Consider the following 23723-nt stretch of genomic DNA (forward strand, 5'->3'; position numbering starts at 1 on the left):
AAATGGATACTAATACATTTTTCTTTCAGTTATTGTGAGATAACAGAATGATCTGGATTAGAGAACCACACTCTACCTCTTAAAAACCTGGAATCTGATGTATTCTTTTTGATATTCCCAGTGCTTGGCCAACAGTACACATTTAATAAGTATTTACTGAATGAATGAATGAATGAATGAATAAGTGACATATTGAAGCATTAGCAAGTACAGGCCTGGCTCAATAAATTAAGTGCTTGATAATTGTTACTTTCCTCTGGGTAAAGTAGCAGTGGGATTACCTGCAAAGTTTAGCATTAACATTAACAACTCCCTCCCTTCACACCAGAACTTGAAGTTTGGCCTTGATGAGAGAGAATAAGGCAGAAAACATTGTCTAATGTAGGAATTACCATTTGTCGACTTACAAAAAGAGCACAATGGAGGGGACATGACAAATTCTTCTGCATGGGTGAAATATCATTTTTCTTTGCTGAGTTCTGTAGTGTAGCCATGGAGATAACAATTGAATTCTTTTGGAGGTGCCTGGGTGGCTCAGTCGGTTAAGTGTCTGCCTTCGGCTCAGGTCATGATCCCAGAGTCCTGGGATTGAGTCCCGTGTCGGGCTCCCTGCTCAGTAGAGAGTCTGCTTCTCCCTCTCCCTCTGCCCCTCCCCCTGCTGTGCTCTCTCTTTCTCCCTCTCTGTCAAATAAATACATAAAATTTTTTTAAAAATTAAGTTTTTTGGTAATTTTTTATTTCTTTACACAAATGCCTAATCTTTTGGAGAATTTGTTCAAGATAAGCATACCTCAAAACATTCTTCTGAATTAGACTGTTACTTTGTCTCATTTTTCATGTGAAAAGTCTGAGCAGATTGTGAAATTTCAGTCACCTATGCGTTATTCAATAATCTAGCAATTTATAAATTATGTAATTTAAATAAATATTTAGATGATCATTTCTATACATATGGTTATTGTATTAATTATCTAATACACAACAGGCTTAATTTTTTTGTTGCATTGTAGAGGATATTGTTATTATAACTTAAGCCATGTAATTTTTTTTGGCCAACAGAAACATTGACATAAAGATCACTTTCTGATCTACATCGGAATTACTTTAAATATCCGTTTATAAGTTATCATAAGACTAAGAGGAGCACCGGCACATAAGGATGACTCGCTAAATTCTACACCTGAAACTAATATGACACTGCACGTTATCTCACGAGAATTTAAAGGAAAACTTGGGAAAGAGAGTGAAATAATTAAATAAAATTGTATTTTCTAAGGTAAAAGAAAAAAGAATAAGACTATAAAATGTATCATATAAATGACATAGGGGAATTGAATTCTATTTAAACAGGAGTTTCTCTTCAAACAATCAGCACAGGAAACTTTTCGTTTTCCTGAAGTTACTCTTTCATCCTTGAGGACACACCTTGTGTTAGCAAACTCGGGGCTTTCTTTTTAGCAAGGCAAGACATCACTGGAGTAATTGTAAATCTTCATACATGCTGGAAATTTTGAGTTAATTGGCATTACAAATTCGTGTTGTGATAACTCAGGACTGGCATTGATTAGTATGACTTTTTCAAGACAGACAGGAAAGGACTATGAGAATGAATTGTATATCCAGGATATATACTCTTGTGCTCTGACTACAAAATTCAAATGCTACTAATTCATAGGAAGTTCCTAAGTGAAGCTCAATGAGGGATGGAGGTGAATGCATTGGGGAGGAAAAGCAACATGTAAAACTGCTAAACCTTACCATCAGGAGGAAAACATGGATTATTTGAGGGGCAGGGTATGTGGAAAAGAACTAATATAATCTTCCAAATCATAGCAACTGAGTTTTTGGGGCTAGCTTTCCTTATAAATAGTAAAATACAGAGCAGATTGTCAATTCGTTTTCTTTAAGTTACGGGAGATTTATAGATCTTAAATTCAGAATCTAGAAAAATGAACCCAGAAGTGGGCACATATTGTGATCCATGAAGGGGAGTTATGGCTTCATTCAGGCTTAGGGGTTACACTCTGCTTTAAACTCAAGTCTGTAAGACATTCTTACCACACTGCGGCATTGAGGCGTTCTATGGACATCACTGGTGTCGCACTTCACATCTTCACCTTTGGAACATGGCAAATAAAAAAAAAATAAGTTATTGTGGATAACAGGAGATAATATCAATAACATAGTATTGATGAAGTTTGAACTTTTAGCCTCTATAGATATTGAATGAGAACACTGCGATTCATGTAACAGCCCTGTTCTAAGTAAGTGGTTAAGAAGTAACTCAATGGGCCAAGGCCCAGATCCTCCAAAGATCTGGAATTACTTCTACTACTCTCTGCCATGTATTTGGAAAAAGTAGGATCTTTCCCTCTGTGTGTGCTTATGCACATAAATATTGAACTGTTGCCTTCTCCCATTGATGACTGCATCAATGCCATTTCCTATTTTTTAGGAAGAGGCTTTATCTCAATTCCTGAGTCAGTCTCCAATTTCCTGTTGGGAATGGAAGCCCATCCAAAGCCAGCCTTGCTCCAGGGCAATGGTAACTTGCTTAGCTTCTGCCAACCACTTATTGTCAGGGGCTAAGACATACACTCTCTCTCCACCATGTGAGGACACAGTGAGAAAGCAGTCCTGTGCAAGCCAGGAAGAGGGCCATCACCCGCAAACCAAATTGGCCAGCACCTTTATCTTGGACTTTCCAGCCCCCAGAACTGTGAGAAATAAATTACTATTTTTAAGCCACCCAGTCTATGGTATTTTGTTATGGCAGCCCAAGCTGACTAATATACAAAATCAGCTGCTGAGGCTCACAGCTGTGTACCTCACTAAACACTGCCTTACCCAAGGTTATAACCATTTTTAAGGGAGAGGCCAACGCTAGGTGGCTGATGAGAAACTACAAAGTATGAACTCTTCTGCCTCATTTTGGGACAACTCTAAATGGCCATCCCAGTTCCCCCTATAAGGTTAACCAAATACTCAGTTGCAACCAAATTTCAGGCCAACCCCTCCTTGTGTCTAATCTTGCCTTCCTTACTTCCATGCAGGCCCATCCCCTGAGATCACTTCCCTGTGAAACTTCTGCCCGCCACTCCCAGACTCAGAGTCTGTTTACAGGGAATCCTATTTAAGCTAACTATGATGGCTTAATTTGACTATCCTCGCTTCGTGGCGACTTTTAATATTTTGCCCCGCCCATGAGAATCCTAAGCATTAAAATTATTCTGGCTTGGTGGGGAATCTGTGGAGTCAGCCCTTCATTCTGGAAACCTAATCCAAGAGGCTCTGGCTCTGTCCATTCTCCGCTTCTCCCCCTTGCCCTCAGCCCCACTTTTCAGCTTTTGCTGCCTAAACTGAGTCCATATAGGTAGTACCCAATACTCTAGTGAGATATGATTGTTCCTTAATGCCAAATCCCACTGTAGTGTGGTGGTTCTCAGAGTTTTGGTGTTCCTAGACACATTGGATTATAGAATACTTGATAGTTCATTCAAAGAGATTCCTTTTTGTCAGTAAAACAATCAGTAGCCCGTCTGTCATGTCTCTAAATGCACGGAACTGTCACTTGCCCTTTCAGCACTCTTAAATATTTAAGGGGTTACAAGGCAAGTTTCTTGCATGTTCCAGAAAACACGCAACCTGCAGCGATCCCAAGTTGTTCTCATACTGTACTTTTCAGCTCTACCTATTGCTTACCTAGAATACTGCACTGCAATATATAACCTACTCAGCTCAATACTGCTTCTGAAAAATGTGATAAAATCATCAACATTATCTGAGGTAGCAAGAATAAAAATTATCTGCTGATCTAAATTTAGTAGCACACTATCAAAGCCTGCTGTAATATACTCGTTGAGAACGACTTTGAAAACTGAGCTTTCTCAGTAATTGCCGTGTATGGATGCAGGGCACTGTATAAGCCCTATTTAGTAACTCCTCGGTCCATTCCATAGCAAGCTGCCAGAACCAACCTGAACCAACATCTTAAAGCAGGGTCATGTTGTCCAAAGTATGTAGACCAAAATGGGTAGCCTTTATGGAGCAGTACCTGAACAGGACTTCTTTAGGTTTGGTCCTATCAGGCCTAACGGCGCCAACACCCCTTGCTATTGGACGTGCATATTGTCACGACTCATGAATCAGCTGCCTCTGGCCTGTGTGCTCCATTGTTTTGCAAAGTGTACTGAGAACACCACTCATATCAGAATCGCTTGGAATCCATGACAAATGTCCATCCCTGGGTTCCACATCAGACCTACCATATCAGAATTTGGGGATGTCATGCTCAGGAAGATAGGCTTCTAATAAGCTTCCCAACTAGTCTTTCTTTTGTTTGTGTGAAGCTTTCATTTGAATCCCAGTTAGTTAATACACAGTATAGTATCAGTTTCAGATGTACAGTATAGTGATACAACACTCCCGTACTGCACCCAGTGCTCACCCCAGCAAGCGCCCTCCGATCCCCATCACCTGTTTCCCCATTCCATGTAGTCGTTAAAGCACCCTGACACTTAGGAACCACAGAGTTGTCAAATGGGCTTAGAGAAGCCAAAGCCTGGTCTCTTGATGGGGGAGTAAAGAGGCTGGAACTGGTCTTTTCATGATTTCCCTTCTTTTCTGCCTCCTAGGACTTCTCACCCCCATGCCTAGTTCCTTCTTTGCCTTAAGCTCTTTACCCACCTCTTGCCCATCTGCTCCATGCACCAACAAAACTGCCCCCAGTCTCCTCTAATCAACACCCCATCATCAGATGTTTTTCTCTCCTGGGCATAAAAGTGGACACTGATTCAACCAACTCATGTGTGTACAAGAAAAGTAATGATAGACCCTTCCTTTTGCCAGAGTCATTTTTGTAAGGGCTCCTTTCTCTTTCCTCCTTCCATCCTTCCCCTCTACTCCCCCCCACCCCGTCCTTCCTTCCCTTCCCTCTTTCTTTCCCTCCTTCCTTCCCTCTCTCCCTTCCTCCCTTCCTTCCTTCCCTGCCTCCATAAAGTGGGGTGAGGAATTTCTAAGGAGAGCGACACCCAAAGGCATGCCAGGCCCTCTGCAGTGTTAGCCGCCAGCTAACACCCCTCTACTACTTTTGCTTTACTTTTTTTTTTTTTACTTTTACTTTACTTTTTGAAATTTCTTCTTTTCTCTACTTCTGAAACCAGTGTTTCTCTAAAAACACTATATTTTTTCACAATGACACTCTTGGAAGCAATAGTGAGAGTTCAAACAGGGAGCAAGCAGGAAGTGATGGGGTTGGGGATTGGGCCTTGTCTCCTCATATTATCTTTCCTTATATATTGTTCCTATTTATCTAACTACGTTGGTGATGTGTAACCTCTCCTCCCCAGACAGGACACTGTATAGTATCACACTCAGGGAAACTCCAGTCCAACGACAGGATCTAGAAGAATAATGAAGGTATTTACTATAAGTAAAGAAGTGAAACAAGAGTTTCACAACACGTATCAGACAGAAAGCGTCTGAAAACATCCTTAGGCTTCTCTGCTCTTCCTGAAATCCCCTGTTAACCATGTCTTCCCCTCGCTACCCACCCTCACCCCTACTATTTTGCTGTCTTAGCTTCATGCCTTCTTCCACACTCTATCCTCGTATATCACATTCCCCAAGTGGGCCTGCCCTGCCTGACTCCTTGTAAAAGGATATCTGGTCCTTGGCTCTGACTTTTCCTGTGAGAATCTACATCCCTACCTCCCCCTGAAATCCTGCCGAATAACATTCCCATTCTTCACATACAACTAGCTGACCCATTGAATCATTCATAGAGAATGGCGCCACAGGAATCTGAGGGGCAAAAATAACCATGGCCGATCCAGACTCAACCGCCCTAAATTCTCTCTCTCTCTCTCTTTTTAAATATTTTATTTATTTATTTGACAGAGAGATAGTGAGAGCAGGAACACAAGTGGGTGGGGGGTGGAGAAGCAGGCCTCCCGCTGAGCAGGGAATCCAATGCGGGGCTCGATCCCAGGACCCTGGGATCATGACCTGAGCCGAAGGCAGACACTTAACTGAGCCACCCAGGCGCCCCATGAGCTCTCTCTCTCTTTGAAGGAACATAAATCATAAGCAACAAGAAGAGAGAAAGGCAGGAGAGAGAAAAGGATAGAGTTCAAATTTTACTAGTTCTCTCAGGAGAGTGAAAAATATCCTTTTCTTTTTTATAAAAAATACCCACCTTCATCTTCCTTCTCTTTAGAACACAGCACACACATAGTAGGTACCCACTTCATGCTGGTTATTGAACACCATTCTGCAAAAGAGACAAAGTGAAGAGATTTCCAACTAATCTCAAATTGATTTTATGTAAATTTTTGAAGTCTTGTGAATTCTCTTAAAACTTATCCCCAATCAAATGTAATTACAGATAAGCACTTGAAAGTGAAAAACTAGTAACTCTGGGATTATCCGCCACTTTGTATTATTTGTATTACTGCTACTGTCTAGTTCTGAGTTGACTGTACTAATAAAAATCTAAAATCTATCTAAGATCAAAATCAAGAAACAGGGACGAGACGCAACGTTTACTGAGTATTCATGCTGAGGCCAGCTGCTGTCCACATGTATCACTTCATTTATCTTTGCAGTAACTCTAGGAAGGATGTGTTGTTATCCTGATTTTCTGAATGAGGAAACTGAGGCTCACAGTGGTAAAGTAACTTGCTCAAGGTTACATGAATAAAAACTGTAAAACCAGGATTTGCACTCAGTTCTCTCAGGCTCCCAAGTCTATAATCTTCATCCACTATAACATGCTGGCTTTTGATGCTGGATTTTATTCTACTTTGGGGAGTTGTCTTGGACTTACTCTAGCTATTTTGTAGATGATGAAGAGTCATTTCTGTCTAGTTAAGCTTTAAACACCAAAGAACACAGTACATCATATTTCTACATATGAAAAGCCATTTGGAGTGTAGCAGAGAGGATTGTCGTTTCGAAGCACGCTCACATGTAGTAATTGCTGACCCAGTACAAGATTCTAACACAAATTGCCAGAGTCTTATTTATTATATTGTCCTAGAGCCAGAAAACCTAGAAATACAGTTCGCTATTGGCTTTCCAACTCCTGAGCTGAAAGCGAGCCAGGTAGAGCAAGCTGCCTTTCTCATTGTCTTTTTTTCCAGAGGCGCCAAGCTAAGGCATCAATCACATTTGCCCCTATATTCCAACTTGAGTAGTAAAGTGTGAGAGTGTGATTCAGACCCTCTTGCTTAATGTCTTCTATTTTATTCTACTACCTCATTCTTTTTTTTTTTTTTTTTCCTTTTTGTTCCACTTTTAGCTCAAGTTTCTGGGCATGTAAAAATAAAATGTAAAATGTGAAAGGTGCATGCTTTAGTGATTTACAGAGGTGGATTCCAGCTTCCTTTTATGGCCAGAACTATGGATTTTGCTTTTATTTTATTGTTTCTTATCTATTCAACTGGGCTATAAGTTTCCTTCAGAACAAGATCCAGTTCTCATTCATCTTGGTAGCCTCCTCTCTCCCCTCATGTGGCTTATCCCATTGTCTTATACATTGGAGGCCTATAATAAGTGCTTATGGAAATAGGTGTATGAATAAATGTAGATGATAGAGGCATAGAGTTCCTTTTTTGTCCAGTGCCCAAAATGGTAGTCTCCATGTTTCAATGGTTTAAAAACTTTTGTTGCAGTCTCAATGAGTTGGAAATGTTGTGTTCAAAATTGGCAAAGTCCCCTGTGTCATTTAGGATGCATTTAGCTGCAAGGAACAGCATAACCAACTAAAAGAGGCTTAAAAAGTAAAAGTAGATGAGATAGGACAGCAAGTCTGGAGAGCGGTGTGGTACACAAATGATAGCATCAGGGACCCAGGCTCCTTAAATAACCTTTATTCTTGCTTTCTGAGTGTTTCATGATCGCTGGATGGATGCCTCACATCCAAACATTCTGTATTCCCAGGACTTACCTGGAAGGTAGGGAAGAAGAGCTGGAGCAGGATTTCTTCACTTGTTTTTCTTCTTTTGTGAGTGAAGAAATTTTTCGAACATGTCCTTCAGCATATTCCCCTTTTCCTTTCATTGGCTAGCAAGGGTCACACGCTCATCCCTAGACTGCTGGCATCTGGTGAATAAGATCACCAGTCGTGGTCCATCCACTGGGAATTGAGGAGGGTTATACCTTTTCTAAGGTATATGTAAGTTAGAGCCCTGCTATCTCCTACTTGAACAACATCAGGACTCTAGACAGAAGGGAGAGATGAGGAATAGGTGTTGGTAGGGAAAACAGCAGGATCTATTACCTACCATAGGAAATAATTTGTCTCAAGCAGTTTCTGTCAGAGATACAGGTGAGATATTTAGATCCCCAGCCAGAGGCAGAGGCCTTATATTTATTTTTCATGTATCTATGACATACATGTTATTTAATTTAATCCTCACACCATCAACCTAAGAGGTAGATACATTCACCAATTTGAAAATAAGGATATTAAGGCTCAAGGAGGCTAAAAAACTGTTTAAATTTGCACACAAACTAGAGACAACCTTGAGATTCAAACCTACAGATGTCTGACTCTAAAGTCCTTATTTTTTATTCTCCATGTTTTAGGGTATGATGGTTGACCTGACTGGGCTACGGGGTACCCAGATGTTTAGTCAAACATTATTTTGAGTGTTTCTGTGAGAGTGTTTTTAGATGAGATTAGCATTTAAATTGGCAGACAGAGTAAAGTAGATTGCTCTCCATAACACGGGTAGGTCTCATCCAATCAGTCAAAGACCTAAATAAAACAATAAGGCTGACACTTCCTTGAGTAAGAGAATTCTTACTGCCTAATGGCCTTCAAACTAGAACATTGTTTTCTTCCTGCCTTTAGATTGGAACTGAATCATTGACTCTTCCTGGGTCTTGAGCCTGCCAGACTTTGAATGGAACTATACCAGGGGCTCTGTTGGGTCTCCAGGTCACTGAGTCACTGTAGATCTTGGGACCTGCTATTCTCCATAAAGTTCATGAGCCAATTCCCTATGATAAACTACATACAAACACACATAAAAATATATTTATATTATATAAATAAAACATAAGTAAATAAAAACATACATAAATATGCATAAGTAAATATAAATAAAAATAAATAAATGCACACACACATATCTTATTGGTTCTGTTTCTCAGGAGAACCCTAACTGATGTGTGGTGAGAACCTCTTTTCAGTTTGGGATATTTTTAGTCTTCAGGGAAGCCCTAATCAGCTCTTGAAATTCTGTGACCCAGAAAAGAAAATATCCCAGACTGAGTTAGGTGTGAAGAAAGCTTAATTGAAAGGCTTTTCAAGTCTTAGTTGAGGGATGAAAACAGAGTAGACATTGCAAGTTTTCAGCAGCACTGACATTCTAGAATGCTATATCCTGCTCAGACCCAGAGAGTTTTGACTCCAGAGCCGTAGTTCTTAACCACTATGGCTAGACAGCCTGGTAGGTTTTGATCAATTATGAACGACTGTATAAATTGTTTGTTACTCATAAGACTTACAGATTGAAGTTTGACAATACTCTTCTACATTCATAAATTAGAAGAACAAATCCTCACTTTTTACTCACTTGTGTCCTAGTACAAAGCAAAGCCTTAGGTGAGAGGGGAGTGAGTACAAATCCAGCTAGCATGCCAGAAATTTCATATAACGCACAACCCGACTTATCAGAGTTTGCCATGGAAGTGCCTCCCACAAAGGAACCCAATGTGACCTGGGTATTTGACAGGAAAATACTGAGAACCTTACTTGCCTTAAATGTTCCCATGGCACCACCGTTTTGTAAAGGGCCGCTTCTCAGATGGTGGCTGCCCTTTCTGGAGGTTAGGATGTGATACCTTTCAGTACTTCTTTCTTGGAACAAGTTAACCTGAGCAATGGCCCTGCCTTAAGTATACTGTGACTCCATGATTGCCTCTCCAGGATACAGGCCCTCAGCTCTTCGCAGCAGCCCACATTGTCATTAGAAAACCCTTGACTCTTATTCTCTGCCCATGGCATGAATGGAACAGAATCTACTCCTAAGGCCAGGGGGTGACTCATGATTGGTCAAAACTCATCAGTGCATCCCATTCATTAGCTTTTATTTTTACCGTTGACAAGTTTAGCCAAATGAAATTATAATGCTTTCATTTTAACCATTTATTTGTTAAATGTAAATTATTTAAAAATACCAAAGTTTGTAGAAACAATGGCTTTAGCATATTTTGTTCAAACTGTAATATCTTGGAAAAGGCTTACGTATCTCTTGTTGTTGTAGAGCACCAGTCTAGACCATTGAGGCCAGACCACTTATCTCTTCACATGCTTGTTCTTCACTACCTGAAGTTCTCTACTGAAGCACCTGAGTCCCGTGCAGGAGGAGTGGATTGCCCAGAATCTCTGCTACATCCTATGGCCTCACTGCACTGTGTCTGCCCAATTCTCAATCTCTGTCTCTGCCTTTGTCTCTCTCTCTCTCTCTCTCTCTCTCTCTCTCTCTCAATTAAGCAGAAATTCAAGCCTTTTTTTTTTTTTAACTTTAGACTTCAGTCTAAAGGTCTGGCTCTGGGGTGCCTGGGTAGCTCATTGGTTAAGTGTCTAACTCTTGATTTCGGCTCAGGTCATAATCAGCGCATCAGGCTCTGCATTGGGCATGGAGTCTGCTTAAGATTCTCTCATCCTCTTCCTCTGCCCCTCCCCACCCTCTAAAAAAATAAAAAATAATAAAAAAATAAAGGTCTGGCTGTAATAGGAGTCTGAAAAGACCTCTCCTTAAACCATTCTTGACCTTAGAAATCATTTTTCCCTCAAAACATTGGTTGTTTAAAATCTGTAATAGCATTATTCTATCTTTACTGCTCAAATTTAAAGGGAAATTTGATATCGTATGTATACCTTTGTTTGGAAGGAGAATAGAAAAAGGTAAGTTAAAAACCATGAAGACAACATTTTATACAAAAGAAAGTGAGTTAAGTTGGCTGTTACTTGTTAATCCAGTTTTAGAATGTAAGAGAATTCTTTAGGGTACAGATTCCTAACTCCCCAGAATAGTCCCTGTAATTCATTCTTTGAGTTTGGTGGCAGCTTTTACTCACAATGTCCTATGATGTGGTTGCTTTCTCAAGCACAAAGCACGTGAAGCCTGGTTTTCTCAAATGCTTATTTGCTGGGGTCTTTCTTACCATGTAAAGGAAACCTGATGGTATTTTTTTCTAGCTGAAGTTTTCAGATGCAAAAGAATAATACCCTGACAGAGTAGATAGTTGGTCCATTTTAGTCCACATTGAAGAAAGAGAAGGAGATAGAGAAGAGGAGAATGAGAAGGAAATGGAGAAGGAGGAGGCGGAGGAGGAGGGAAAGAGAGGAAAAAGGGGCGAGAAGGGGGAAAGAGAAAGAAAGGGGGTGAGGGAAGGAGGAGAAGTCAGTGGCAATGCCATGCTTTATCTTTGACTTTGGACGTTGTGGGAGACATCTGGATATGGTTTCCTGATTAATGACATTTTCACTGGTGGCCATTATCTATAATTATTCACTATCCACATCCTATGATTCAGCACTCAGGAACATTATCACAGCTACAGAGACTCCTTGGGTCTGAACCAGTAATAGAGAATTTTACACTCCCACAAAAGTTAAGCTGAAACAACAAAATTACCACAAAAAACAAACAATCCCCCAAATCCAAAATATGGAAAATACTTTATTTTTTTTAAGATTTATTTATTTATTTGAGAGAGAGAGGAAGGGAGGGGGGAGGAGCAGCAAGAGATGGAGAGAGAATCCCAAGCAGACTCCACGCTGAGCATGGAGCCCGATGCAAGGCTCGATCCCTCAACCCTGAGATCAGGACCTGAGCCGAAATCAAGAGTAGGCCACTTAATCTAGCCGACTGTGCCACCCAGACGCCCCAAATATCTGCTCTTTAAATTGAACAAATTATAGCAATTTTTAAACAAAACAAATTAGATTTAAAAGATTGACTTGATGTTGATTTGGGAGGACTCTTGCATTCTGTAGCATCATATATCATAGTATTAAAATGATCAACTCTGTAGGTTCATCATACTATAATATAAAATAGATATTCTTAATCCAAGCAGTCATTTTTAAAGCCAGAGAGAGCATAAATATCCATATACACAATGCAGTTGAAATCGGTGGTAAATTTATTTTTCTCCCCATGGATGGCAATAGGTATTAAGTGTGTTAGGTGTGTTCCTGAGGGACTACAATTAAAAAGGAGAGAAAATGTCACTTAATAAAGTTGGGGTCAGGCATTTAAAACAATTCTTATGCTCAAAATTGCTAGAGAGCTGACCTGCTTATAGGAAATAGTTCTCTAGAATTAGAAGTGGAAATAAGGAGATGATAATGAAATACAGTTTAACCAGCAAAGGGTGGTGAACATATGTATCGCTCCACACCATACAGATATGCTGCCAGTTTAGCTATACAATTGTGGTTCTTTTTGTCAAGCTATTCTATTTCCTGTTAGAGAGGCTAACTTTAAACTACCATTCTCAGCAAAGGAAGATAGAACAAGAACTTTATTAAATGCTTAACTTATTTTCTCAAATTTCCCTGTTGTTTGAAATAATGAGATGATGTCCTTACAAGTCATCTATTTATTCATAGCTTATGGGAAACAAGGCTTCAGTCTTAACTGCTTACTAATGGTCAAGCATCCACATCTGGAAGTCACCAGAAGGTGTTGCTTTGGGTGAAATGTCAAAATCTAAGTAGAGATGACCTATCGCTCTGGTACTTGCTTCACCGTGATGGTTGCATTCTGGCCATATTTATCTATATTGGGCAGGGGGAGACTTGAAGTGGCTTTCTTTCCTCTTTTCCCTATACTGCAGGGGGTTTGCTCTTTAGCAACAATGACCATGCCCAAAGATTGCTACTTCAGCAGTAGCAGTTGCCAGACATAGGAAATTAATACCTAGGAGGATAGACATAACTTAATCTATTATAGTATGCATTTTTTATTTATTGGTTTAAATATAAAGTCAACTTTTGGTAGCATTCAAAGGAGCTTATAACCGAAAGCTCGTCATTCCTTTACCACGCCATGCTCCTCACACTGCCGTGCCTTTGAACATTACCCTCCTTTCAAGGAGTTGCCTGACAAACTCCTATTGGTTCTTCAAAACAAAACGCAAATAGCCTTTCTTCTCTGAAGGCTTCCCTAGACTCCCAGGCAGAGGTCTCACAGAACAAGACAGAACTCCTTCTTCTCTGTTGCCCTCGTAGCAATCTGTTTGCACATGAGCTTCCATATATGATTCTACATCTATTCCTGTTGTCTAGCACAATGACTGGTGTTTACTGGCAATCTATAAATACTTGTTTACAAATGATCTGTTTTAGAACAGTTTGACTGGAGATGTATCCTGCCATCCAAGGATCAGAATATATCAAGGCATTCTGCATGTTTAGATTGTTACAGGAACAGAAAGGAACTCAACAGAAGGGTAAGAGTTAACATAATTCTAATCCATTTTAATTAACATTAAGTTCTAGTGTGTTATCTATCTACCTATCAGTCGATCTATCAAATCTTTTCCTTTTTACAACAGGAATGGTCTTTCAGGCTGCCATCTACATGTATTTTTCAAGCCAATCTTCATGGAAATGTTTGTTTACATGGGCTTTAAAAAATATGTAGTGTTGTTTTCATAGAGGCTTAAGAAATACTTGGCTGAACAATATAACTGAAAAAAAAAAAAAAAACCCAAAAAACCAAAAAAAAAAAAAAAAGACTAGGGGAACAAAAAGTACCAAAGAAAACTTAGTGTTCATCAGAATTAAAATTAGCTGAAGGAAAACAATAATCATAAACTATAAACCTTTTCCTGCTATTTGGATCATCAGCTTTCATCTCCAGCAGCTTCCCCTCCTGAGTCTCTCCCAAGCTAAGAAAGAGGTTCCCCATATGGGCCGATTAATCTGACAGGCAAGGCTATCTCATGATTTAAAATTCTCTCTTTAAAATACATAAAAAGGCTAACGGAAAGGTTCAAATTGTGAGCAGTGCCTTGGCTGCCTTGTTACAAAGGTTCACCCTTGTGACTACTTCATTATCACCCTGGATTATCTATTTAGAGCAGCGGAGGCACCACATATCTAGAATCGACACAGAACAACCTCCTCCTTTCTCATGCTCTGAGGCCTCTCATCGAACTGATAATTGTCAGGCATTCCTTCCTTTTTCAGCCATCCAAGGCTAACGCCCACCAGGAAACAAAGGGTCTCTTTGAGGATGAATCTTGAGACAACCCTGGTCCCCTAAAAATTACATGCTGGGAAAATTTTCTAAGTACTGAAATTATTGTGTTTCTTTTAGAGCACTCTCTGTGGACCTAACTATGGGAATAGGTTATCACAGGAGAGCTTTCCTCAAGCCTAAGAGGGAAGAAAGGACATCTGCGGAAGGGAAGTCAAAAGGAGAGTGGATGAAAGAAACAAACGAGGGGCGCCTGCGTGGCTCAGTTGGTTGGGTGTCTGCCTTTGGCTCAGGTCATGATCTTGGGGTCCTGAGATCAAGCCCCACATTGGGCTCCTTGCTCAGTGGGGAGCCTGCTTCTCCCCCTGCTCGTGCTCTCTCTCTCTTTCTCTCTCTCAAATAAATAAATGAATAAATCTTTAAAAAAAGAAACAAACAAATGAACTCTGCTCACTCTTGCCCCTTTCCCAATGCCTGCCATTCTGACCATTTGCAAACTATTTGCACATCTATGGTCTCATTGGATTCTCACGACCATCCTGTGAGATGGTTATCAATATTATTCCTATTTTAGAGGTAAGTAAACTGAGGTTCAGTGATGTAATTTAGACAAGGTCACATAGTTAACAGGGGTGGTGGGCAGAGCTGGGCCTGGAATCCGGGTCTTTTCACAAGAAAGCATAGTTTCTCACGCCATGACCACAAAGCTTCTTGTGATAAGTAAGGAAAGCTCCCTTAACCACAACCACGCCTGCATCATGAACTTTGTAGGTAGAGCCTAAGAATCCTTGACAACCTCTCTTTTTATTGAGAAAACTACATCAGAAGCCTCAGTTGAAATGTTCTATTTTCACTGTACTTAGCTGTAGGAGAAAAAAAAGCAAAATCTTGAGAGAATCAGTTCATATCAGCAATTTCATGAGAAAACCAAGAGTAGCAACTCTCAGGAAAAGCCTGCGGTCAGTGCACATTCAGTGCTGTAGGATGAGAAATGAAGCTTTCGACGTTGACCCCCGAGAAATCACAAAGTTCTCCATCAACCCAGCTAAATGCCTTCGTGATCTGAGAGCCTCACGCTCTGGAACAAAGCAGGCTGATCACGTTTGCCAGGCATTGTCACAACGGCTGGAGGAAAAAGTTTTGTAATGGTCTCTGATTCAGTTTATGTGTGTATGTTAGTTTATAGCAGATTCCTATTGGCCAAAGATCCTTTTGTCTATCTATGACCTTCCATTTGTTTGTCTTAACTTCATTTGGATAACTGTCCGCTGTTCAAAGCAAGGAGAGGACCTGCCTCCTCTTTTGTAATTACTCACAGTTCTCTAAACACAGAGTGTACTCACAATGTGTTCTGGTATATAAAATTTTAAGACACAGGCAGAGCACCTTCTAGTCTGTTTTCTATGCAGTAATTATGTAGCCTCTATGGTGGATCCTTATAAAAAGCCTTAGGGGTGCCTGGGCGGCTCAGTCAGCGAAATGTCCAACTCTTGATCTCAGCTCAGGTCTTGATGTCAGGGCCATGAGTTCAAGCCCTGTGTTGGGCTCCACACCCGCCCCCCCCCCCTTTCGCACCAAAAAAAAAGACAGGATTCAAGAAGGAAGTACTTAACATTTCATGAGAAAGAGCAGAGAGGGCAACATATTCACCTGCTCTGTGATAATGGATTTGGCTTTCCTTTTATTTAAAAATCACTAATAGAAATTGTACCTTTTCTCATGTCTCCTGCTGTCCTTCAGTACAGGATATATTACTCATGTTAGACACAAATTTACCTTTGGCCCATACAAACCTGCTGTTATCTCGCCGATTGTTACTGTAAATTACTGACATCAGCAAAGCTTTGTCAGGAAACTGAGGTAATTGACAATTCCAGAGAAGTTGAAGAAAATGCATCCCAGACGACTTCAGACTTCTTCCTCTTTTGTATAGTTTGTGTTCCTCATCTGAGTCATTGCTAAAATAGTTGAAAGGCTATGTTCACTGTCGGTATTAGGTAGAAGGCTTGTTTATTCCTATTCCTATTTCCCTTTAACCTACCTCACTTGGATTGGAGTGAGTTTTGCCTCACTCATTTTATAATTCGTTCAATATCTGGATGTGGGTAGTGGTGGTGGATGCCGCTATACGTAATTAGTGGTTATTTGAGACGTGGAGTGGTTCATCCACATGGGTAAAATTTATGCCCCAGTGCAATCATAAATCGTTCTCAAAAACCTTCAGGTGTATTAAGTTACAAATTTCTTGCGTGCATCAGGGTCTTTCTGCGGTTCCTTATTTTTACATGGTTCACTTTCTATGTTATTTTCTGTCTTGTCACTGAATTGTTCTTCTATTTGGCTAATGCCTGCAGTCCGTGGGGGACTAGATGTTGCTGACAGTCTCCTTCCAGAAGACTCACATTTTCTTAATTCTTGCTAGGTGCTGGAGTCAGAATGTTCACACTGTTGACCTTTCAGGAACACATGACTTTTGGCCACTCAACCTTTGGATAGTGCATTCATGAAGCATATACAGGATTCATACAGAAGCCAAGAGGAGGGGCATGTCTAAGATTAGGGTTTCAGGGAAGATTGTCTAAGAAAGTGATCCTTGAGCTATGTTCTGGAGGACAAACAAAATAGAAGGGAGTGTGTCCAGGCAGATGCGGTTGGCTGATGGTGACAGATGATGGAAAAAAAGGCAAGGAGCAGTCAGCTCACGAAAGAAAGGCAAGGAGCAGTCAGCTCACGAAAGCTTTGTGGGCCACACTAAGGGATATAAATTGTATTTTGGGTGCTTTGGGGAACGGCTGAAGGATTTTTAAGTAGGGCTTTGGCATAACCAAATTGGCAGTGGTGAATTAAATCAGTGAACACATACTGAATATGTACTTGGTAGCAGTAACTCCCTGAGAAGTTGAACTACAAGGATAACATGGCCCCTGCCCTTAAGAAGCTTACACGTTTAGGGAGAAGATAGACATGAAAGCAAAAAGCATCAGAAGAGCACTTTTAGCCAATGTGGGACTGCAGGATGAATTAGCAGATGATAAGACCACAAGTCTAGTTATGGGTGGGGTGGGCAGCGGATTAGTTATTTCTCTTGGCACGTCCTTTTCTATTGTATTTAAGGATATGTCAAGATAGCAGTTATTAAGACTGTGATGAAATAATGTTCAAGTAAGGCAGATACAAAGAAGATCAAGAAGTATCTTTAAAGCACATAAAAGGTGGCATTCTTCTCTCTGCTAGCTGCTCCGTCAGGCCTCAGTGCAACTCCATCCCCTGCTGTGTCAGAAGGAGGAAGCTCCCTGGGTGAGAGTGGGGCCAGGGTGACCAGTTGAGAGGCTAGTGGGGCCATTCTTGGGATTTGAGATATGCTTAAAATGAGGCAGTGCCAGTGGTGATCAAGGAAAAGGATCAGGTAGAAGAGAGAATGCAGAGTATGACTCACAGAACTGATAACACTTTTAGAGATATAGTGGGATGAGTCTCAAGATTTCCACCTGAGGAACCCAGGAGGTGACGGTCACCGGGTTTTTGGGGAACATGGCAGGTGGGCAGAAGATATGGCCATCTCCATTTTGGACACGGCAAATCAGAGGAGCCTTTGAGACCATCAGGTGGTGATGCCCAGTATTTATTTGCATGTGCAGGAGGGAAGTCTTACTGGGGAGATGCATTTTTGAGTCTGCAGTATATACAGGTAGGTATTGCAGCTGTGGGTGGTGAAAAAGTCACTGAAGTACGGTGATCAGAACGAGGAGAACGGAGAGCCCCAGCTGGGCCCTGGAAATACCGCCATTTAAGGACTGAGTGAAGACAGCAGAGCCTGGTTAGTGGGTAGGAAGAAAACCAAGAAGAATGTGGTTAGGGATTTAAAGGAGGACTTTTAAAGAGGAAGTCATCAATGGAGTTAAAAGCTGCCGCTTCTGTGCATAAAGATGTGTTATGATTTTCAAAACAAATTAAATACATTAGGTGGGACTATTGTTGCTAGTAACATGCAATAACTGACTAATGGCATATAAAAAATACCACAAAGCTTAGAGAAAAGCAAATTAAACCAGGCTTTTAAGATGATATACCATCTTCTAGGAAAAAAATGTAAAGGATGGCAGGCTGGTCTTCTGTGAAGAAGGCATGGAGTTGGGTTCATTCTTCACAGCACAGAGAGGAGAGAGTTGCCGCGAAGTATTCCCTGACTTTCTTAGCTGCACGTGTGTGGCCCACTCACTGGGGGCCGGGCGGGGGGAGGTGGCAGCGATAGATGAGGAGTAATGGGGCAGAACGGAGCTCGTGGGTGCATCTGAGAACTTGTCCCAGGACCTGGTCCCGCCGATTCGCAGCTTTACGTGCTGGCCACGGGGGCAATATATCAACATTTTCACAAGATATTCCAGTTGACTCATTTCTGTCTTGGACTTGCTTGTTGCCTTACCCACAGAACTCCCCAAATCCTTCCCCAGATCTCAGTGATAGAAATACACCGCAGGAATTACTAGTCAGTTTCACAGGCAACTTGGAGCTAAGAAAGGTTCGGGTCACACGGCAGTTATGAATCAGGGGAGAGGACACATCTCACTGATTTCTGTTACTGAACTCGGGCTGCCAAAAAACAAAACAAAACAAAACAAAACAAAAAACAATAAAGATCTGCTTGGATTCCCCCCTCCCTAATTTAAAAAATGTTACTGTATTTTTCTCTGACATTTCCTACCTGAAGCGAGGTTTTGGTTCCCACACAACACCCTTTTCCTCTGCTTTCTGGTTCTTCCATTATCTTGGCCTGCCCTCTGACACTGTTTCCCAATTTATGTTTTCCTTTCTCATTTCCCTCTTCTTAGCGCTGACACGAGCCACAAACCTGTAACCATAATGTCTGACTCACTTGGTGCTTCTCCTGTTAATGGACACCTTGTGGAACAGGAGGCAGGAAAATACTCTTTACAGGAAATCAGACGATAATGCTTGCACTTTGGTGCCCTTTGAAACAAGAATTTAATTATCCTAATTAAAAAGATTACCTTACAGAAGACATTTGGGAAAAAAGAACAGGCAGTCTGTCTTTTTCCTGATGACATACATCTCTAAACCAAAAGGGATATTCCTGCTGGTATTTGTTTTATCTGTTAAAGCTCAGGCACCAAGAGAATGGTTAGACCAAAATTTGATCTTGATTTCAAGACCAGCCCGGACACTGAATGCCGACGCCCTGACTACGGTTGCTTTGGGGGTGCCTTGGTTTCCTTAGGGCTGCTACAACGAAGTACCACAAACTGGGTGTCTTAAACAACAGAAATTTATTCGCTCACAGTTCTGGAGGCTGGAAGTCCAAAATCAAGGTGTTGGCATGGTTGCTTCCTTCCGAGGGATCTGTTCCATGTCTCTCTCCCAGCTTTTGGAGACGGCCAGCATCCTTGGCGTTCTTAGGCTTGTAGCTGCGTCCCTCCAATCTCTGTCTTTGTTTTCCCATGGCCTGGTGCCTGTATCCAAATTTCCCTCTTCTTATAGGGACACCGTCCATGTTGGACTAGGGCCCACCCGTGGGTAGATCTGCAAATACCCCATTGCCAAATAAAGTCCTATTCATAGGTATCAGAGGTTAGGACTTCAATATACCTTTTGGGGGGACACCATTCAGCCCAAGCAGGGGGCTAGGTGCCACCTACCCTTCTTTCAAGGGTCCATGATGTCCTGGTTTTCTGGGTCAGCACTTAAAATCTAGACCTTCACTCGTCTTCTTCCAATACACGTGAACTTTCCTGCCCCACTTTCTCAGGGCTCAACTGTTAGCTATATGTTGGTCAGTGAATCTAAGGGAAGGTGATAACAGCCAAATGTCACCTCTCCCAGGTATTTGCCTTTAACACATGACTTTTTGGAGACAGTACCTTAACCTAAAGTGCTGGTGGATATTTTGCAGTGGGTAAGATTTTCTTTTTTAGTGGACAGGTCTTTCTGTGCCCCTTGAATCATTACTGTCTCCTCCATCTGTGAAAAGCATGGGCCCTGTCTCTCTGTTACTCTATTAAGGGCAAGTTATTGCTACAGACAATTTGATCTCTCCTCGAATTGCTTGCATTTATGCATCCCATGGTTGTAAGCGTGCCAGAGGAGATTTGCTCCTCACAAGGAAGTCCATCAAGGGAAAGGATTTTATTTCAGAAAATGCCAACCTGGGGAATCAGGCACGAGGAACACAAGCCCATTCTAAACCGTGGATCATTTTCAAAGAACGAACAGGAGAGGGAGAGAATTTGGTTGCTAGGAAAATAGAATAAAATAAACATAAGCTCCCTCCCCCCGCCCCTTGTTTTCCATCTTGGGGTGGGCTGCGCTTCCCAGTCTTGCTGTGGAATGTTTGTCCCTCCCACCCCAGTGGTGACAGACTCACAGCGATGCCTCCATGTCTGCTCACAGGTGTGGGATATGATCCTTGCCAGTTTAGCGAGACTTTGGAGGAATCTCCCACAGCGGTTGTAAAGAGAAAGGGAGAAAGAGAATAGTTCACTGGCGCCAATAATCTACTTCCCAACCAGCTGAACGTTTGAATAATAGTCTGGGCACTTGCCCTCCTACACCCCCTCCCCGGCTCCGCCACTGTCAGATTCTCTTCTCTTCTCCACAACTGGGAACTCTAGGGAGCAGATTGTTTGGGCTGGAATTAGCCGGGCACAGATGGTACCACCTGCTGCACGTTCCTTACTTCTTATTGGCTTCTCTCTCTGCTCGGCGAGTTTTTGTATTTTTGAGAAGTTCAGGAGAAGGGGAAATGGCTGGGGCCCTTGCTCATGGCTGATTCTAGCCCAGCTGTTTTGAGCAAACTGGCAACGATGGGGATTGTGCCTGGACGTGCCACTGGGGGAAGGCGCCTCCAGGGTAACGTGCCACCGTGGTGGCCTGTTTGCTGCATCGAGTGCTTTCGTTTCCGAAATACAACCCTTCTTTGGCCCAAACAGTTTCTGTTTTCCAGGCTGACAGATCTGCCTGTGACCAGACACAAGGCAGGTGGTCTTGTGGGAGTCAGAAATGAGATTTCTCTCATTCTAAAGTCAGAGGGACACAGAATGCCACTGTGCATTTGACAGGGGAAGGAATTAGGAAAAGGCCATGGACAGGTTGCTAAGTGCATTTCTATTCACTGGGAATAATAGACTGTGAGTCTTCTGACTCCCACAGGGTAAACCTCACGGATTCATAAACTCCGTTTTCTCACCCATGGAAACATGACATTGGACCAAAACACCTAACAAGTCTCATTCCTTAAAACCCTCTGAATTCTCTCTCTCAAGTTGTTCTTGAGTTCTGATTCACAAGAGATCACATGTTATACCATTCACGGGGCTTGGCAAACGTTTTCTCTACCTGACTTCGTCTTCCACGCTTCTCCCTTTTCTGCTGTGCTTTCTTAGGCTGGCCTTTTTATTCTCAAAAAGCCATCCGCCTTCCTTGCTGAGGTTTCTGCAGCTGCTGGTCCTTCCTCCTGGAACACTCTCACTCCAGATCTTCTCATGGCTCACTTCTCATCTTTCAAGCTTGTGTCAAACACCGCTCCTTCAGAGAGACTTTTCCTGGCACTCTCTTCCCGGCCCACCAGGCTGAGGTTGCCTGTCCCCCAATTCCATCTCATTCACTTTTATATCATGTTTTGTTTTCAACACATTAATCGTTTTGTTGTCTACCTTCTCCCCTGCAATGTAAAGCCCTTAAAGTGGAGCTATTATTTGTTCTCTACTATATGTTCCTAGGACATAGAAAAGTGCTTTTCGTATAGCATCACTCAACGATATGGGTGTTATTGAGGGAATGGCGTGATTTTGTGTTTAAATCAAAAAAACAATTAAAAAAAACCCCTGCCACGGTGTAGGAGAAGGCCTATTTGGGACTTTCATATCCATACATTCCCTCTGGGACCCGGAACTCTGTATTCTACCTCTTTGTGTATGTCTGTCTCTGACAGATTACAAGAAACCTGAGGCCAGTAATCCTACCTTGTTCGTCTTTGCATGTCCTATAGTACCTAACTTCATGCCTTACACATGGTAGGCACTCAGAAAATTGGCCAGCTATCAATGTTGTAACTATTATTTATTAGTATTATTCTTAGGACCACTAAAGAGAATAGAATAGAAGAATCGTAGAAGTATTAGAAGCATAAGTAGAAGCAGTAAAACCATCTATGGAGATCTGGCTTCTGAACTCAGCTCCGTTAGTGACTGTGGGATGACTTGGGCTCTTATTCTCTCTGAGTCCCAGAATTTTAAAAGCCAAGGCTTCAGATGAGAGAATATGCTCTTTCTTTCTTTCATCTATTTCAGTTTATTCCACTCTTCCCATTGTAGTTGTGTGAATCTCTTACTACTCCTGGTACTCTCCTGTCTTGTTTCTTCCTCTGACCACCTCTGGTCATTCAGCGCACACGGGATTCAGAAAAGCCATGACTGGAAAAAGACTCACAAAGTGGGTTCAGGCTGAAAACTGGTTGGAGAGGCTTGGTGGAGCAATGGCTCCTCAACGGACATAAGCACTGTCGGAAGTCTTGGACAAAACTAGTGCATAAAATATAAGGACAGCAGTTAACAATTTTTAAAGAGCATTTGTCAAAATGGAGAATGTCTCTGGCTCTCAGAGGAGATGCTAGTCCCGGAGTGGTTAGCAGCCCTCAGATGATGGATGTGATCAGAGTTTACAGCCTTTCCAAGGTAGACTATTTTCATTCCATCCATGCATGAAGAGTCCTTGTGGACCAGAACAGACTTCTTGCAGGAAGTAGGGAAGCTAGCTCATTTCTTTCGACGCTCTCATAGCCATTTGAAGGTTTACTGTGGCACGTTGAAGAGAGCACTGTCAGGAGGCTAGGGTTCCGAGAGTCTATGCTTAAGTGCTTTCTAGATCCTTCAGGAATAGAAACAAACAAATAACCAGTGTGGTCTCAAGGATATGTAGACTTCAGTTTCCTCATCCACAAGATGCAAGGGGTGGATTAACTGCTTTTATTTTTCTAAGTGTTACACACATAAAGATCCTCTTCCTACCCAATTCATAGGAGAGTTTTATTAAAGAACAAGAACAAGATTTTTGACACTTTTAATGCAGTCACAAAGTGTGTTATAATTTGGTCAGGCCATAGAGGGGTTTATAACATATTTATAGGGTGATTTGTAGGTGAAAGCATCTGACTCAAGAGAACACGACAATTCCTGGAAAACTATTTGTACGAATCGTTATTTTAATTTCCATTTTAAAAACCGAGGTGGCACATAATAAGCAGCTATTGTGGTTAGAACCTTTCTTGTTCGATAAGATATCTTTCTTTAATGTTCCATCACCATGTATTTTAAAGTGAGTGAAATGTTCCTTTTCATGGAATTGTCTTTGATGATACAAAAACACTTTATATTACGGAAAAGAAAAAAAAAAAGTGTTTACTCATATGTTAGGCTGATTCTTCTAAGACCTACTTTCTCCAGGAATGGCATTTTAGTGTTAAAAACAAGTTGGGCAGGGTGGTTT

At 41.5% G+C, this 23723-nt stretch overlaps 1 long non-coding RNA gene across 3 annotated transcripts; it reads right to left on the bottom strand.

Moving 5' to 3' along the window:
• Positions 1–1998: 1998 nt before the first annotated feature.
• LOC135363876 (uncharacterized) lies at positions 1999–20450 on the bottom strand. Of its 3 annotated transcripts, none has more exons than XR_010410148.1 (5): positions 18928–20450; positions 16019–18815; positions 7949–8221; positions 6197–6271; positions 1999–2117 (listed from the first exon to the last, which is right to left on the bottom strand). It is a non-coding gene; the product is annotated as an uncharacterized LOC135363876 (long non-coding RNA). The 3 variants fall into 3 exon arrangements; XR_010410149.1 differs by lacking the exon at positions 18928–20450 and having other exon boundaries at positions 16019–16183; positions 16267–18846; XR_010410147.1 differs by lacking the exon at positions 18928–20450 and having other exon boundaries at positions 16019–18846.
• Positions 20451–23723: the final 3273 nt, after the last annotated feature.

This window comes from Mirounga angustirostris, unplaced genomic scaffold (genome assembly GCF_029215605.1).
Source record: "Mirounga angustirostris isolate CCGP_5_RB_7025 unplaced genomic scaffold, mMirAng1.0.hap1 SCAF_3, whole genome shotgun sequence".
Classification (NCBI taxonomy): Eukaryota; Metazoa; Chordata; class Mammalia; order Carnivora; family Phocidae; genus Mirounga; species Mirounga angustirostris.